We start from the raw sequence: 19,079 nt of genomic DNA on the forward strand, positions 1-19,079 counted from the left end.
CGCAATACGGGGACCAGTACTGCTATTATCTTTCCATGGACAGTAGTTTTACTAGTTTGATTCATGGATATTTCAAATAATTCGATTTTTCGGATTAAAAGGATTCTGCTGTGTATACGATTAAGTTTGTACTATAGAAAATATATTATGAGTATTATAGTTTTACATTTCTACATTGAACTTTTGTCTCTTTCTTTCTCTAACTTGACATTTCTTTAGTAATAAAGCAATATCGATAACAACAAGTGTAAAGTGATGAACATATGTATTTCGCAACAATTGTACCAATAACTGTATTTTCCTCCAGATATTAATAACCTTTCTAAGAACACTAGTATTCAGAAACACAAATTGGACAACCGAAAAACAAATATATAAACATGGCATGACGTGGCACTGCCCTTTACACTTTTAGTTTTCTATTTGCAAAGAGATCTGTAAATAAGTTTTTGTGTGAAACGTGTATGATCATAAATATGCAGGTGGACATCAGAGGCATCTATACACCACATTTTTGAATAGAAATAATCAAATATAATTTTGAAGAAAAGTTGTTGATTTAGAGTTTGTCACGCCTTTTGAGAATCGAGGCTGTATGAGAAGTGGACGTAGAGTTCAATTTGCATCCAATATTGTGAATCCTTGCTGAAACTGCACGGAAATACTCAAAACCCGACAGCAGTAGCTCAGGGTGGCCCCACGGATTCTGCTCGACAACGCTCGCCCGCATAACGCTAATGCTGTGTATATAAAGCTTCGCAAAAAAGGTTGGAAAATGAATTTACCCTCGTATATATTTTGAGTGATGATGCAGTGGCATTAGCTTCAGACAACCGTTAGCAACACAAAGAGTTTTCGAAAACAATATGTGAGTGAGGTTTTTGGTTCAGAACTGTAAATTGGACTAGAAGTTCACTGTATTTGTTACTTTTAATTCGATCAACTTCTACGACATGGTGTAGTGTAGTGCAAGCTTAATTTCCTTTTCAGTAGGTTCAAGAGAGATCTCAATATGAAATCTCTCTTCGACTGACATTCAATAGGTATTGAGATTCTACTGATACGGGAACAACTCCATAGCTTAAGTAGGTCCTCAGTTTGCTTCCTTTTTTTTACCGTTTCTACTAATGATGTACCATCGAGTGTCTTTAACTTGTCCGGAGGTATACTTCATAACTTTCTTTAGAGCAAAAGAGCACAGGCCATTAATACTACTAGCGTTAGATTAAGCGCTCTTACAATCAACATTCTTCTTTCTTTAAGATATCGGACTACCAGATATCAGACTACAGGAATCGCGATGCATATGTCTTTCTTCTGTTTCCCACATTCCGTTCAGTACATTGAGCTTCTGTCTTTCTTACGACAGATTTGTTTGTTTTTCTAGAGTGAACCAGGACTGAACTTAAAGTTTTATTTTAACCATGAATTGTATTTATTTTTAAAATTAATAAATTAAAACAGTGTATGGAACCGCAACACAACATTGAGGTATAAATGAGGAGAACCAACTCTACTCCCCTAACAACCCCGTAGGCATGCTCACACCGAAGGATCAGCGTGGAACTAATGTGGTCAACGACCATCCTCCTTGATGAAACATATACTTCCTATGCAGTGGCGTATTTAGGGGGGTGGCTTCCGGGCTTAAGCCCCCCGAATTTCTTACTTAGTATATTAAAGTAAATGAAATATCTTGCAGAATTTTCACATTTCCAGGCAAAGCCCCCCCCCCGAAAGTTAGCGAAGCCCCTCCCGAAACAAAATCGTAAATACGCCACTGTTCCTATGTTATAAAAAATAATATTATAAGCTTCACAAAACATAAAAAAAAAACTAATTAACTAAGCGCAACACTTACAATACTTAAACAAGTAGCAAATAAAATGATTAGGATTTTTATAATATTTTAAATTTTCATCTATTTTTTCAAATTTTAAGAGTTTTTATACAAAATGTCATAATTGGATATACACAAATGTTAAGATGGAATGATGCGCATCTACCTCTGTCACAGGAAGGTGTTCAGTGTTCATCGTCTATCAAGTCTCTCTCCAACTTCCTACGAGTAAGACAGCGGTATTCTCAACTGAGAGGACAGACAGAACGTAAATAGGATTTAGGAATGAATGGTGATGTCAGCCCCACCACTTCCCGAAAATGACGGTACACTGCATCAAGGGGAACTGAGGTTTTTATAGTTTAGGTTTTCTATTCGTAGCAATGTTACTAATAACCAGAGAGGGAGAAAAAAACTGAAATTTCAAATTCTAAACAATGCTTTGTAGGGTAATGGGACCAATGATCTTTCCGTAGCTGCAGTTTCAGAGTCAGAGACCAGACACTCCGTGTGTTGCACACACACAATTGGCATTCATACAAACTCCAATTGCAGGAATATCTAACGGAGTATGGCCCAGGTAGAAGGATGCAATTTGCAGAATGGGCTGTGACCAAATTTAACGAGGATTCCACGCTTCCTCTTAGTGTGTTACTTAGTATTTTTGGCTCTGTTCCATGTGAACAGTGAGATCAATTAATAGAATTACCGTTATTGGCCAGCATGGACAGATGCCTCAGTCCAGAAAAGGTAATGATGCGGTATGGAATATAAAACACCATATCATGGGGTAGTTTTTATCTATGGGAAATTGAGGACGGATATGTTCACGTACTAGACTAACAGCTGTTTTCTCCACTTTTGAACCCAGAGGGTGATTTCTGGCTCTTTCCAAAAAGATGGTGCACCTCCTCACTATGAATTTTGTGCCTGGAAGTGGTTTGAAGCAATTTTACTCGGAAACTTGATTTTGTCGTTGAGGGCCAATTGAGTGGGCACTCCGTTCCCTTAAACTTTTAACTGTGGTGCCATCTCAACGTACTTGTTTATCAAGAAACTATCATAGTTCTTCGGCATCTCGAACAACGAACCAGGCATGCTTGTGAATCTGCAATGCCGAAAGTGTTATTACGTGTCCATCAAGACAGGAAGAAACGTCTTGCATTGTGTTGCACATAATGGAAAACACAAAGAGCATAGCTTGTAAGATCCCGCATGAAAATTTACTACCTAAATTTTATTATTAATGAAAGTTAGGTGAAAAATGAGTTCAGGTTCGTATTTCTGGTGAAATTCTAGTGTAAAGTCATGTGTCCGATGCTTCCTTTCCATTTGAGATATTGGAAGTGAATTCCAAATGGCGGATTTCAGGACAGCCCCAATGATGTCGAATGGCACCATCTAGTGGGTCTCCGCCCCAATTACTCCAGATAAAATTTCGTCATCCTTCCTTAAGATGTTTCAAAAATAAAAGGATAGTGTTGGACTTTTGCCTCACCTTATATAACCCCTAAAGTTTAGTATATAGCAGCGACGTCAAATTCATACTTCTAATTCAAGAGTATCACCACGCTGGGCAATTTATGAATAAAGACAAATTTGAATATTATTTAAATTTCCTCCTTTCTGCTTTAAAAGCGGATTTATCGAAAACTTTCAAACATTTATTTCCTCACTTTTAATGAAGAGTTTAGTTTATATATCGAATTTACACCTTCGATTTAAGCGAATAATCACATTGTTCGTTTATTTATTAAAAAAAGAAGGAAGAGGTCAATATTGTAGAAGATCCCCTTTTTACGAACACAATTTTCGAAAATAGTGAAAGGTACAGTGTCTCATATTTAAGTAATAGCTTCTATACTGAATTTTACACCTCCAACTTAGGCAAACCCTCGCATTTAGAACTTTATAAAGATAAACAAGGAAATACTGTATACCCTATGGGTATTATAGGAATGACCACCCTTAAAGAATCATGAGGGAAATTTTCAAGAAAGTATATTCCATTACTTTTAATTAAGAATGTAGGTCTAGAATTTTACACTTCCATCGCAAGGAAATCTTCATGTTTGGGATTTTATGAATAATGAATTGGAATATACCCCTTACTTTCCATTTCAGGAGCAACATTTTCGAAAATACAGAAACACGTATTTCCTAATTCTTAATTTACAGTAGATATATACCGAATTTTGCAGCTCTAATGAAGCGAACATTTACATCGGGCACATAATGAATAAATAAAGGTGACTCAGTGGTAGAGCGTTCACTTCTGGTGCGCAGTCCTGGGTTCAAATCCTGCTCGCGCCAAGTGAACGTTGTGGTGGACAAACGGTGTGGAGGTTCTCCCGTTTCCTTCCACTTTCTTCATTCCACCATTTCATTCATTGCTCATCATCACCGTCTCCTTTAGCCTAGCCGGCATAAAAGTGAAACATAAAACTAAAAAATTTCGTTTCATTTCATTAAATAAAGGTAAATTTGAGTGATTTGAAAAGTTCCTTCTCTTTCTTCTTAGCAGCGACATTTTCTAAAGCTCTGAGATATGTCTTCCGGGATTTTAATGAACAATTTATATTCTAAGTGCGATATCTGTGACTACAACGATTTGTGAGAAGATTCAATTGTTGACAGAAAATTTGAGCCACCCTTTACTTCACTTACCATTTGTGCTTTGAAAAAGATCCATTCTGATCAGGGAAGGTTGGTCCACACTTTTGGAAACGATTTTGTGTCCCCTACACTAGGACGTAAAGCCGTATTTCCACCAGTGGTGTGCTCGATATGACGACCCTGACTATAAACTATAGCCTGCCAACAAAGTTTCCATTGGAGTAGTCTTCTGTTCAGAAAAATCTGATTAATTTTGGACCACTGCTCAAAACAAACTTTCCACAAGCCAATCAATGTCCGTGGACGACATAGGGAAATCGCTCGCTTCAAACAACCGAAAGCATAAAAGTCCATTGGTGCAGCGTCGGGAGACTTAACAGGGATATCTGAATATGGGATAGCATGGACTCCAGTTTCACGTGCTTTGCGGGCCATGTATGCCCGAGTTGTTCGAGCCGTGTGGCTGGCTGCTTTTCGTCTTGATGAATGAAGACTTTCAACACCTCAGCAATATACAACGACAGAATATGCTGCCGTTATAATAGCTCTAGAACGTGTTGTTGATATTATGCTGCGTTAATTTTCATATTTCGTGCAACGCTGTGCAGAGGAAGTTCCCCTTTACGGCAAAAAGCTGCAACCACTATGAAGTCACGGGGAAAACTTTCGCAGCACGTACAGACCCAATTAGAATGGTCCATGGCATCCTTGGGATGATAGTAAATGGCTCGAAACCCCTTGGAGTTTGACAAATAGATCCAAGCCTCGTCTAACGTGACCACAAATTTCCATTTGTTACCCGCTAAATACCGTTCATAGAGCCGTTTGCAATGCAGCCTTACCGAATGTATTTGGCTGTTATTATGTGAACACGTGGCTTACACTTCACTTGCAGGCGTAAATCCTGGCTGATTATCCTCTGCACAGTTGATTTGGATCTTCCAACACTCCTGGCAATGTCTCTTTGAGCCGATGGATTCTCCTGGGTCACCAACTTCTGGACTTGTCGAATCACATCCATTGTGCGTTTGGGATGGGGATGTTGTTTTCGTGCCACTGTGCGCATACTCCCTTCCTCTGGCTGTGCATTTTTGTTGCGTTTGAGTACAGTGGCAATACCCTTCTTGAAATGGTGAAACGCTTGGACGAACACTGTTTCACAATTGGACTGTAGCTGTATCCGATATTGTAAAGAGCGATGATGTATCCCTCATAGAGTGGGGTCACTTTTGAAGGCATTTCACACTCGGAGCACTTCAGTTCCTGCTACCGAATTCTCCACATAACTGGTTTCTGATTGCTCTGCTGTGCTTACTGTCTGTGCGATTCTAGCGCCCCTGGCGGACGTTCCGCTTCGTTTCCGTAAATCTGGACCGACCTTCTGTAGACAGCCTAACTAGAGGTAGTAGTGTAAGGCTATTCTTGACGTGTTTTTTAAAAGATTATCAACACATAACATAAAGTGATATACAGCAGAATCTCGTTAATTCGAAATCGGATAATTTGAAATATTGGATAAGTACATTTGAAAAGTACATTTCATCAATGATAAAAATCTCAAGTAAATCGAACTTTTGGACATCCTGTGTTGATAATTAGAAGTAATACGTACAACACGACTTTAATGTTGTACGGATTACAAGCAGAAGGATGCAGTTTCAACTGGTTTTCAGTTATCGAGAGGAAGCCGTAGGGAAGAACGACAGAAAAGTCCAATTAATCTGTTGCCTATAAAAAAGATGGAGACGAAATAGACGATAAAGTAGAGTAAAAACTTGTCCCAAAGGTATCTGAAATTTCCGAAATGGTTAAAAATTTAGAACAATCATTTAATTCCGAAGAATACAAACTTCTTTTTTAAAAAAAGAAGATAATTGAGGAGTTTGATACAATAAGGGTGTAAGTCTGAAACATGCAGTTGGAGAGAAACGAACTTGAAAATTTAAGTATTTTTTTTCTAACATAAAACAATGTAATATGCTGCATTTTATTCCGATATTGAATTGAAATGTTACAATACAACGGTACGTTGTATATTAGTATATTGTTACTACTTGTAAATTTTGGGCGTAAAGTATTTTATATATGTACTAGACTGGTTAGATTATTCGAAGAAGAAAAAGAAAAAAGGAGGAAGTTAGATATTTTATATATATATATATATATATATATATATATATATATATATATATATAAAAAGAGATATTCATATGTTTCAAAAAAATAATATGACTGTCGATAGGAGGTTATCAAGACTACCATTTATAAATAAATTGAATTAATTACAAAAACGGAGTTTGTGTTAATTAATGGCTCAATTTATATAAAAAGAACCAGTGATTATCGTCGTAGATGGTGCCGAAACCCAGGGAAAGGAATTAAGTAATTGTATCGTTTTGGAAGTATAGTAAAAAGCGATCAATATTGAGCCATATATTAATTGTACTTTTTTGAGAAGTGGCCGGATTATATATAGGAACATTATGAATGTTACTGATAGTGGAACGATTGACAATCAAGTAATAAATTCATCAAACAACATGTTGGAAGCTTTAAAAGAAATATCACGACAAATCAAGGACTAAGCTCGACGTAGTGATGAGCAGTTTGAGAATATTAAGGACCAAGTTCATAAACAGTTTGTAAAGGTGAATTCGCAATTGGAAAAACTGGACCAGAGGGTGAATCAACAAGATCAGCATTTCGACGAAAGATTAGAGCAGTTGCAGCAACATCATGATGGCATACAACAGCAATTACAGCAGATGAATCAACAAATTGTAGCCAAATTCGAACATTATGATAAAGAAATCGGCAAGGTAGTACAAAGATGCACCGAAGTACAGGACTCTGTAGACATTATAGGAACTACGATAAATGAACATGCAAATCAAAGCAAACAGTTGCCGGACGAAGTAAACTCCATTAAAGAAAAGTGTATTCACGAGAATGCAGTGCGAAATGGTGGGTACATTACATTAGTGAAATATACGGAGTTTTCACAAAAGTATACTGCCGTATTGGTTAGATCAGATTATCCTAACTTCTTTCCTCATTCGAATGTTTTTGACTGCTTTGCTGATACTGTGTGTGATGAAGATTCTGGTATGTATCAGTGTGCGAAAAGTTATGATCATCTTCACCTTGAGAACGCTATTGACTGTCTGTGTTCCCTGTATATTCAACATGATATTAATCCTATGGTTCCTGTAGTAAGAGGTAAGTTGATTCCAATATTCGTGAAACGCAGAAAGAAAACATGTGTTCCTATTAGTGCTTGTATTGATTGGTCGAGTGAGTTGAATTTGTTGAACTGTTCATTCAACGAAAAGACCAGAATGATGTTAGTAAACAATCCGATGTGGCTTTCACAGAACGTGATTTAGTGCGTTGATTTCCATCATGCAAGTGTGATGTTGCAAAGTTTTGAAAATCCATCAATGATTCAATACAGTACTAGTTTGAATCAAACTAACCTTAATCGAAATTAAGTTCGAAGTGTCCATATGAGACTAAAGTGTGATCCCAATGTAAAAGGTTATGTTAAATCCATATGTACCGGTAACATAACGCAATCTAATTACAGAAGAAACAGAAACCATGGCAGGACAGACTACCGTGGATGTCATGTAAAGGGTAAATACAGATCTATTAGGAGACATAATATTTCACCACCTGTGAAACAAAGAGGAACTGAACCTGATTTGGCCGATAATACAATACCATTAATCACAGCCGAAATAATACGATTTGTCAGAAACGCTGTTCAGATGGCAGGAACTACGGCGAAAATTCTCAACGTAAGAAACTAAGAACTGTAGAAGTAAAGAACGCGGAAAACCGTATTCTGATTTGATTTTCAGTGCGATTTGAAGGAATTTGTTGGCCATATAACTTAGACTGGGATTCCGATGTTCGAAAAGACCGTATTTAATTGATTTTGCTTTAAATAACATTATGACTTTGTCATTCGTACCTTATTTGAGTTCTATAAAGTTAATGTAAATGATACACAACAGATACCATTTTGTTCCAAAAGCGAAAAACGAAGTATTTCATGAATATGTTATTTGGTTTAAAGTATTTTACTTTATGCTATTTAATCTTTGAGTTTATATCTATATTAGTAATTTCTGAAGTTATGTCTACATATGCCTTAATGTTATGTGTATTACTTAATATTACTTAATATTTGTGTTTCATACTATTTATGTGTTTTCCTATGGTTGCCAAAATGCAATATCAATCACATTATTCATGTTATGATGCTAATAAGACGTTAATTATTATGTCATGTTCTGATTATTATCATATTTCAATTTTAATCTATATTTTGTTTAACTAGGCCCTATATCTTATATTCGATCAGGTTGTGTTCAAAGAACAACTATATGAATATTATATACATCTTTTTTCAAAACCTTCTTCATGTTACCTAGATAAATAATTAATAATTTGTAACAAGCATTTAATGGACCCGAAAAAGGACTTAAATAACCTGCAAATCAAATTCCAAATGTGCCTTATCGTCGTTGAAATGTATAAATAAATTAAGATGATGATAAAGTTTAAAATAAATATGATAATAATATTGTTATAGAATTAAATATGATAATTCTATTTTCTAATTCCAATTGAAAAGATTCCGCTGTGCATACCTTTAACTTTGAACTATAGAAAGTATTTTAAAATTTTATAGTTTTTACATTAATGTTTTGGGTATTTTATTTTCTCTTTTCACTTTACGTTTGTTTACTAATAAATAATGTCCGGATTTGTATGTAATTACATATTTTTCCTTCATATGTAGGTTCGTCAAGTCCTTAAATGTTTGTGATTCACACCTGTAGGGTGCTTCAACTTAAGTTTCATATTATATATTTTTACATATTTTGACCAATATTACATATTTCTATGGTTTCTACATATTTTTACATAAAACTGTCTTAAAATTTTGCGTTTACTGAAATTTTAATTTAAAATAAAAAAAACTGTCAAACTGTGCAAGGTTTGCATCTAGATTCAATTTCGTCATATCTATCTTCTTGTTTCTTTACCGAAAGAGAAATGCTTCTTTTTTATTTGTCAAACCATGTTTCGCATAATTTTCGCAGATAAAAAAAAGAAATAAAAGAAGAAACAAGTAAAAATCCTCCCTCCGAGGTGCATTAGCAGCACCCTTTATTCTCAACTCTGGAGGAAGACAGATCACGTCGCGACTGGCCAGGAAATTCCTAAAATGAAGTCTATTTGATTGTTATCGGACGGGGAAAAAGGATGAAAGCAAATCCTGCAATTCAAGTTAAAACTGCATGCTAGTGTGCTTCCAGGAATTTACTGCAAGAGTTCGTTCCAAGAAGCTGGGGACAATGGCAATATCATAGAAGGTAACCTAACCTTTCAAAGAACTTAGCTTGTTCACCTGAATGACAGGAGGACAGTACTCTAGTATTGCAGTTGCAAAACGCACGTGTTCTGTATTCACCGTCGAAGTTAGAAATGGCTGCGGCTACCTCAACTTTATCTGCGAAATTGCGGTCGTGGGTAACTATCGATGATGCGTTTACTACGGACGGTAAAGAAGTGTTGTGCCAAGTGTGTGATAAAAAAAAATTGGATGTTCAATGAAATCTCAGTTAGAACAACATGTACGAAGTGCACTCCATGTAAGAAATAAAAATTTGCAAACTGCAAAAAAACAAGTACTCTTGACACAAATGCATCAAGATACTTCAGTGAATGAGTTTTTCAAAGACTTGTGCCAAGCAATGATAGCAGCAAACATTTCTTGGAACAAAGTTGAAGTGCCAAAATACCGTGCTTTTCTGGAGAAGTACTGCGGGCGTCGAATTCCTGACGAATCCACTCTTCGAAAGTGTTATATCGAAGTTTGTTATAGGGAAGCTATAGATACCATTAGGGCAGAAATAGGTAGTTCATATATATATATTTGGATTTCTGTGGACGAATCAACAGACGTTTTGGGACGTTATGTAGCAAATTTAGTGATTGGAAAGTTAAGTGAAGATGCTCCATCTAAATCCTATCTTATTGCGACTAAATTGATGGTCTTAAAGTGTTATGGCCGGAAGGAATTCATTAAGAAAAGGTCCTTGTTCTCTATACAGACAGTGCAGCGTACATGTTAAAAGCGACTAGAACACATACAGTTTTTTACCCTCACTTTATTCATTTCACCTGTATGGCCCATGCTTTCCAGCATGTTACTGAAGAGGTGAGAGGCAACTTTGCGAAGTAAATCAACTAGTTTTTTCCTTAAAAAAATGTTTGTTAAGGCTCCACAATGTGTTCAAGTTTACAGAGATCAACTGCCAGACGTGCCACTTTCTTCGGAGTCTGTGCTAACGCGATGGGGCACTTGGATACAGGCAGTATATTTCTACGATGAACATTTTAAAAATCTAAGCCTGTTGTTCATTCGTTTCCATCGGAGTCTGCTGTGTCAGTTGGCATTGCTCAGAAACTGTTTAATGACTCAAAAGTAGCGTGTGATATCGCATACATAGACAGCAACTTTGGTTGGCTACCTACAAGCATTAAAAAGCTAGAGACTGTTGGGCGGCCTCTTCCGGAATCCATGGAAATCATAGAGGATGCAAAGAAATCTTTGAGTTTTACGTCCCACGTTTATGCCGGTTAGGCTAAAGGAGACGATGATGATGAGTAATGAATGAAATGGTGGAATGAAGAAAATGGGAGGAAACGGGAGAACCCCGAGAAAACCCACGCACACGGTGTTTGTCCACCACAAAGTTCACTTGGCGGGGGCTGGGATCGAACCCGAGACCCCAAGCACCAGAGGTGAACGCTCAACCACTGAGCCACCGCGGCCCCAAGGATGCAAAGAGACTGCTGCAAGGTGTGTATGGAGATGTAGGAGAAAAAGTTCGAAAGATACTAAATGCAGTGGTGAAAAGAAACCCGGGTTACGACAGCCTATTGGCAGTGTGTGAGACTCTCAGTGGTGAAACAAGAACTCCCTGAAGATATTTCCCCCAACTACATCCCCCTGTTGAAATACCCATTGTGCAACAACACACCGAAGATCTTTTGTAAGTACTTTATTTCAAATTAAAAATGTTCATTACTAGAAATATTCTTCAATCTTAGTTCGGCTGGTGTTGTTTAAATGATATAGGACTGCTTTTCCCTGCATAAAATAAATATATATAAAACAATACATTTCGTCTTTTAGTATTTAAATTTGTATATTGCGTACAATTCATTTCAAGATTGGGCCGTGGTGACGGATGCGCATTTAGTGTAGGAGGTTCTAGATTTGAAAAGGGACCACATCACACCACATGAGATTTCTGATGCCGTATGCATTGATTTCTCGGAGCTTTCCTGTTTCTCTCTAGCCGATTCACATCTTCCTTCATTCGCGTCTGATTTTTATTATCCTGCAATCAGTCACTTCAGTGGCGTATGGCTGTCTCAGCTGTTCAAGCATTTCACTTCATTGGGGGACTTGCATTAAGCAGGATAAAGTGTAGTAATTTTCCTTTTTATTTCCATAATTCGTTTTAATATTGCATACTCATACGCGTGTTATTACGTTTTTATAAATATGTAAAATTACATATTACATTTTTGTTACGTATTTATGTACATATCTAGGGGTTGATATTACAGAAAAGCCGGACTCTAGTAATATTATGACATTTGACTCAGTGCACGAGGATCATGGGCTTCAGTAACAGTTCTATCTACAACTACATTTCTAGCTACATATTCATAAATCTTTTAAGAATACTAGTATTCAAGAATATGAACTGGATGAATTTAGAACAAATCAAGAAACATCACATTACATGTCGTTGCTTTTAATATTTTACATTTCTGTTTGCAAAGAGATTTGTAACTAACTTCTTGTGTAATATGTATGTGATCATAAATATGCAGATGAACTCTAGAGGCATCTATAAACTACATTTTTCAATAGAAATTATTAAACAATTTTGAAGAAAAGTTGTTGGAGTTAATCATCCCTTTTAAGCACTGAGGCTATATGAAAGGTGGTCTTAGAGCTCAATATGTAATCCAGCAGCGTATTATAGTGAATTCCTGCTGAAGGTGCACAGACAAATGCACAAAACCCGACCACAGTTGCTCAGGGCGAGTCCACTGATTCACCACGACAACAAACGCCCCGCGCCGGCACATCGTTCGCTAATGCTGTGTGTACAAAGCTTCGCAAAAACAACTTGGAAATGTTATTTCATGCAACCTACAGTCGGACATACACTGAGAAAAATGTAGGTTGCGTACTTAAAAAGATAGGTTACATGCGTAATTCCTGTGGTTTTTGGACTTAAAGTACAGCAGACGTATAACTGAAAACGCGTTTCATAATACTTTCTGTATAAGTGTTCCATCTATACGTCTTTCCGTGTGAAATAATGTAGGCGGTCAGAATCTCACATACAAATGGACGTACAGGGTCTGTCCTGAATGAAACCAGACTAAGGCTGTGGAACTGAATGTATTGAAAGTAACATAAACTACAACTAATAATTTTCAAAATAACACCCACCGACATCTACACAGCGCTTCCAGCGATTCTGCCACTGTAGATAAGCTCCCTGGAACTGCTCTTGTGAAATGCTGTTCAGGGTCCTTGTAACGGCAGCTTGAACAGCTTCGATATACTCGAATCGACGTTCTTTGAGGTCTCGTGTTAGCCGGGGAAAGAGGAAAAAGTCACACTGGGACAGATCAGGGCTGTAGGGAGGTTGTGGAAGCGTAGAAATATTTTTCTTGTCCAAAAACTCCTGCACAATCCTTGCCGTGTGACTGGGCTCGTTGTCGTGGTGCAGGGTCCAGTTGTTGGCAATGTCTCTTCGAACGCGGGCGACCCGTCTGCGGAGTCTTTCGAGGACCTGGGCGTGGAAAGTTGCGTTTCCCGTCGCTCCTTGTGGGACGAATTCCTTGTGGACGACGCCTTGAGCGTCGTGGAAAACAATGAGCACTCGCACATCTCTTTCTCAACACTCGATTCATACCGAACCACTGCTCGCAGCAGACTGAACACGTGGGCCACTGGATTTGTTGTCGAGGGACAATTGAGATTCCACTCCGTTCGCCCGACATAACATCCTTAGACTTTTATTTGTGGGACCATTTTAAAGTACTTGTTTACGAAGAATGAATCACTAATCTTCGATATCTTGAACAACGAATCAGGCATGCTTGTGAATCTGTGACGTCGGAAGTATTATTACTTGTCAATCAAGATTAGATAAAACTTCTTTAATTATGTGCAGTACACAACAGAAAACATGTAGAGCGTATCTTGTAGAATAAATGCTATATTTACTTCACAAAAATTTATTAGCGATTAAAGTTACTTGAAAATTAGTTCAGATTCGTATTTCTGGTGAAATTTTAGTCTACAATCATGTGTCCCATGCTCCTTTCTCATTTGAAATATTCGACCTGAATTCAAAATGGCGGAATTCAACATGGCCCCAATGATGTCAAATAACGACATCTGGTGAGCCTCCAGCCCAATATCCCACGCATAAAATTTTCTCATCTTTCCTCAAGGCGTTTCAAAAATAAAAGTGTGATGATGGTCTTTTGCCTCACCCTGTATATCCCGTGAAGTTTAGTATATATCAGCAATGTCAACTTCATACTACTAACTTAAGGGAATCACTACAATGGCCACTTTTAAAATAAAGAAAGAGAAATTTGAATATTATCTTTTCCTCATTTTTGCTTTAGGAGCGAAATTATCGAAAACACTGAAACATTTATTCCCCTCTTTTAATGAAGAGTTTATGCATCAAATGTTACACTTTCGACTTAAGTGAATCCTCACATTGTTCATTTACTTAATATAAAAGGAAAAGTTCAATATTATTGAAGATCCCCTTTCTAGGAACACAATTTTCTAAAATAGGCCTGTTCGCAAATATTTAAGTAAGAGTTTCTGTACTTAATTTCACACCTCCAACAAACAAATTCTCACTTTATAAATATAAACCGTTAGATATACCCAATGGATGTTATAAGAATGTCCACCTTTATTCTTTCATGAGGGAAATTTCCGGGAAGGTCGAAAAGTCGAAACATATATTCCCTTATTTTTAATGAAGAATGTATGTTTAAAATTTTAGATTTCCAACTGAAGCAAATTCTCGTGTTCGGGATTTTCTGAGTAACGAATTGAAATTTGTTCTCCATTTCTCCATTTTATGAGCACAATTTTTGAAAATATCTAAACACGTATTTCTTTTTCTTTTTAATTTAGAGATTATATACGGAATTGCACACCTTTAAGTAAGAGATCATTCTTATTAGACACATTCTGAATCAAGGAAAGTAAACTTGAGTATGTTGAAATGTCCCTTCTTTCCTCTCTTTCTCAAAATTTTCAAAAAGCGGAATTTTCAAAAGCACTGAGATTATTTCCCTTAAGCATTTCTGAAGATACTTAGTTCTTGACAGAAAATTAGAATCCCCTTTCACTTACTTCACTTACTTCTTTGAAAAATTAACTCTGATCAGAAATGCAATGAGACGCATACCTACATAAAAGTGTTTTAATCCAGCGAATAAACTTCTTAAATTTACTGAAAATCGTGGGTACACTGGGTTGAGTATGTTCTATATATTTTTAAAAGACTGCAAAATGTTGAACGAAAATGTTCAAACCAAGATTTTTAAACAGTAATCGATAAATATGAAACAAAACTTAAAACTGATTGCAGCAAAGATTTGAAAATCATCAACCAATCAGATTACACAAAAGATAGTGATCAACCAATCGCAAAGATTTGAATGTCATAAACCAATCAGACTGCACGAAAGATAGTGATCAGCCAATCAAATTGCATCAAGAATAACTTTGCTAGTGATTAACCAATCAGATTGCGTCACCTTAGACAGTGAGTTGTGACTAAATTTCAAAGTGTTGTAACATATCAGGTATCATGTATTGTCTTTAGACTATGAGTCATAACTACAACTCTAAGATTCAATGGGCCTTATGCAGAGTCGTTTTGACGCTTGATTAGTGTCCTACTAAAGAGCTCGACTAACATATGTTTCCTGCAGTAGTCAGGCGTTTAGTATGACTCTAATCATACGTCGAAACGACTCTGCATAAGGCGGAATAAGTTTACCTATCAGATTTCTAAAGCTCGAGGTAAAAATCAACCAACACCAATGACCTTAGACTATGAGTTGTGACTAAAGTTCAAAGTATTGTTTCATATTAATCAGGTATTGAACATTCAAATTTCGCGCCTCATACTAAAATTTTGTTTATCACAATTTCCAAATTTTTTAAAAAAAATGGTCCTACGTACCTCTCTCGATATACCTAAGTATTAGAATTACCCATATAATTATACGTTGTAGTTAGCTCTCAATTAGGCCAATAACCTGCGTCAATTGTTTACTTTAGCAGAAGAAACTGTTGTGTTATTTAATAACTCCCAAACTTAAGAAGTACCACAACAAATTTTGGAAAGGAAATAAAGCTCTGTACATTACCATATAATTATACTTCATCAAGGTCGATAACACCTTTCACGTGGTACAACGTGTTGCTTACGTTTATATTTTGGCCCATAGGCGGGAATAATCAAGACCAATGAAATGAATATTACGTAATTTCATTTTGACAATTCTCAAATTTAAGCAGAGTGATCCTACAAAGCTTAAGAGGAACGTATCAATGTACCAATGTCATGGACCCATAATCCAATCATAGGTCAATAACTGACCATGTGGCCATACTAATATTTGACGGACCCACAATCCAATCATAGGTCAATAACTGACCACGTGGCCATACTAATATTTGACAATGATTTACCCAAAGGATGGGATACCTATTCATATTCTAAGAACAATTACCAATTATTGATTTGACAATAAGAAATGTACCAAAATTTAAGATTGGTGGACAAATATACCTCTGAAAAAAGTTATAAATCCTGTACTCATTCAATAATAATAAAGCAGTAACAAAGAAGATAAAATAGGTCAATAACCTTCGAAATTTGAATATTTGACCATAAGAGGGAGCAAAATAGACACCAACATTTACAATGTGTACTAGAGAACGTTTACCGAATTTTGTTATTTGGTAATTCCCAAATTTTAGAAATGGTCCTATGTACCCAACAGATTTTAAAAACTGAGCATCAAAGTATAAAGGAAATGAATCCATGTACACATCCATCCTTATCAAAGGGGTCCAATTACTTCCAAAATTTACATTTTTGACAATTTTTACCGATGAAAGGGAACGAAATTTATAATGATATTTGTTAGGGTCTGTACTATTATACCAAATTGGGCAATTTCTAAACTTTAAGGGGTGGACCAATGTCCCCCTTCTAAATTTTCAATGTAGCCATATCTTAAGAAAGAGAATAGACCTCTGTATACGTCCATATAACCATATCAGATAAAAAAAACTTCATCAAAGGGAATAAAATGGGTCAATAACCTCCGAAATTTGATTTTTTGGCAATTTTTTAACCGTAAAAGGAAAGGAGGTAGCACACCCAAATTTATAGTGACATATATTAAGGTCCTATACTCTTATACCGAATTAGACAATTTCCAAAATTTAAGGGGTGGGCCAATGTACCCCTCCCAAATTTTAAGAAGAGTGCACCAATGTGCCCACATCTTAAGAAATAGAATAGACCCCAGTATACGTCCATATAATCACACAGGCTAATAAGACCTCATCAAAGGAATAAAATGGGTAAATAACCGAACACGTGGTCGTACTAATTTTCGGCAATTTTTAACCCATAAAAAGGAACGAAATGGACCACCCAAATTTATAGTGGTATATATTAGGGTCTTGTACTATTATATCAAAATTTTAATTTTGGCAACTTCCAAAATTTAAGGGCTGGGCCAATGTACCTCTTCCAAATTTTAAGAAGGGTTCACCAATGTACCTATGTCATATGATAGGAAATGGACCCCTATATATGACCATATAACCATACAAGGTAATAAGACCTCATTGAAGATGAAAAATTAGGTCAAAAACCGAACACGTGGTACACCGTATTTCTTACGTTTATATTTTAGTAACTTTTTACCCATGAAAGGGAATGAGATAAATCATCCAAATTTATAGTGATAGATATTAGGGTCCTATACTATTATACCATATGCTTATATTGGACAATTTCCAAAATTAAAGGAGTGGGCCAAGATAACCTTCCCAAATTTTAAAGAAGTGCACCAATGTACCTAGTCTTATGAAAGAGAATGGACCCGTAGACATGCCTATATAAACATATAAGGTAATAGAACCTCATCAAAGGGAATAAATTGGGCCAAAAACCTAAAACGTGGTAGAACGTATTGCTTACGTTTATACTGTATTTTGGCAATTTTTTACCCATGAAATGGAACGAGGTGGACCACCCAAATTTATAGTGAGATACATTAAGGTCCTGTACTATTATACGAAATGTTTAAATTTGGCAATTTCCAAAATGTAAGGGGGTGGGCCAGGATACCCCCTCCCAAATATTTGAAGAGATGCAACAATATACTCATGTCTTATAAAAGGGAACTGAGCCCTGTACATGCCCATATAACCATATAAGGTAATAAGACCTCATCAAAGGGGATAAATTACGTAAAAACCTCCGAAATTTGAATTTTTGGCAACTTTTTACACATGAAAGGGAACGAGGTGAACCCCCGAAACTTATAGAGGTTCTTACCCTGTTCCTAGGCTACCATACCAAATTTTTAGGTATGGCAATTTCCAGAATTTAAGGGATGTGGTCCTACGTACTCCTGCCAAAATTTAGGGGGTGGGACAAGGTACATCTGTCAAAATGTTGAGGGGTGGTCCTAGGTACCCCTCGGTCATTGACTCAGGGTCAGGGGCTTTCACCTTTGACCTATGACGTCATAAAAATGTTTGCTGACTCGGCCCGCAATACGGGGACCAGTACTGCTATTATCTTTCCATGGACAGTAGTTTTACTAGTTTGATTCATGGATATTTCAAATAATTCGATTTTTCGGATTAAAAGGATTCTGCTGTGTATACGATTAAGTTTGTACTATAGAAAATACATTATGAGTATTATATTTTTACATTTCTACATTGAACTTTTGTCTCTTTCTTTCTCTAACTTGACATTTCTTTAGTAATAAAGCAATATCGTTAACAACAAGTGTAAAGTGATGAACATATGTATTTCGCAACAATTGTACCAATAACTGTATTTTCCTCCAGATATTAATAACCTTTCTAAGAACACTAGTATTCAGAAACACAAATTGGACAACCGAAAAACAAATATATAAACATGGCATGACGTGGCACTGCCCTTTACACTTTTAGTTTTCTATTTGCAAAGAGATCTGTAATTAAGTTTTTGTGTGAAACGTGTATGATCATAAATATGCAGGTGGACATCAGGCAGGTGAGACTAAAGTGTGATCCCAATGTAAAAGGTTATGTTAAATCCATATGTACCGGTAACATAACGCAATCTAATTACAGAAGAAACAGAAACCGTGGCAGGACAGACTACCGTGGATGTCATGTAAAGGGTAAATACATGACATATCTATTAGGAGACATAATATTTCA

Source organism: Thermobia domestica, unplaced genomic scaffold, assembly GCF_964235325.1.
Source record: "Thermobia domestica unplaced genomic scaffold, izTheDome1.hap1.1 HAP1_SCAFFOLD_138, whole genome shotgun sequence".
Taxonomy (NCBI): Eukaryota; Metazoa; Arthropoda; class Insecta; order Zygentoma; family Lepismatidae; genus Thermobia; species Thermobia domestica.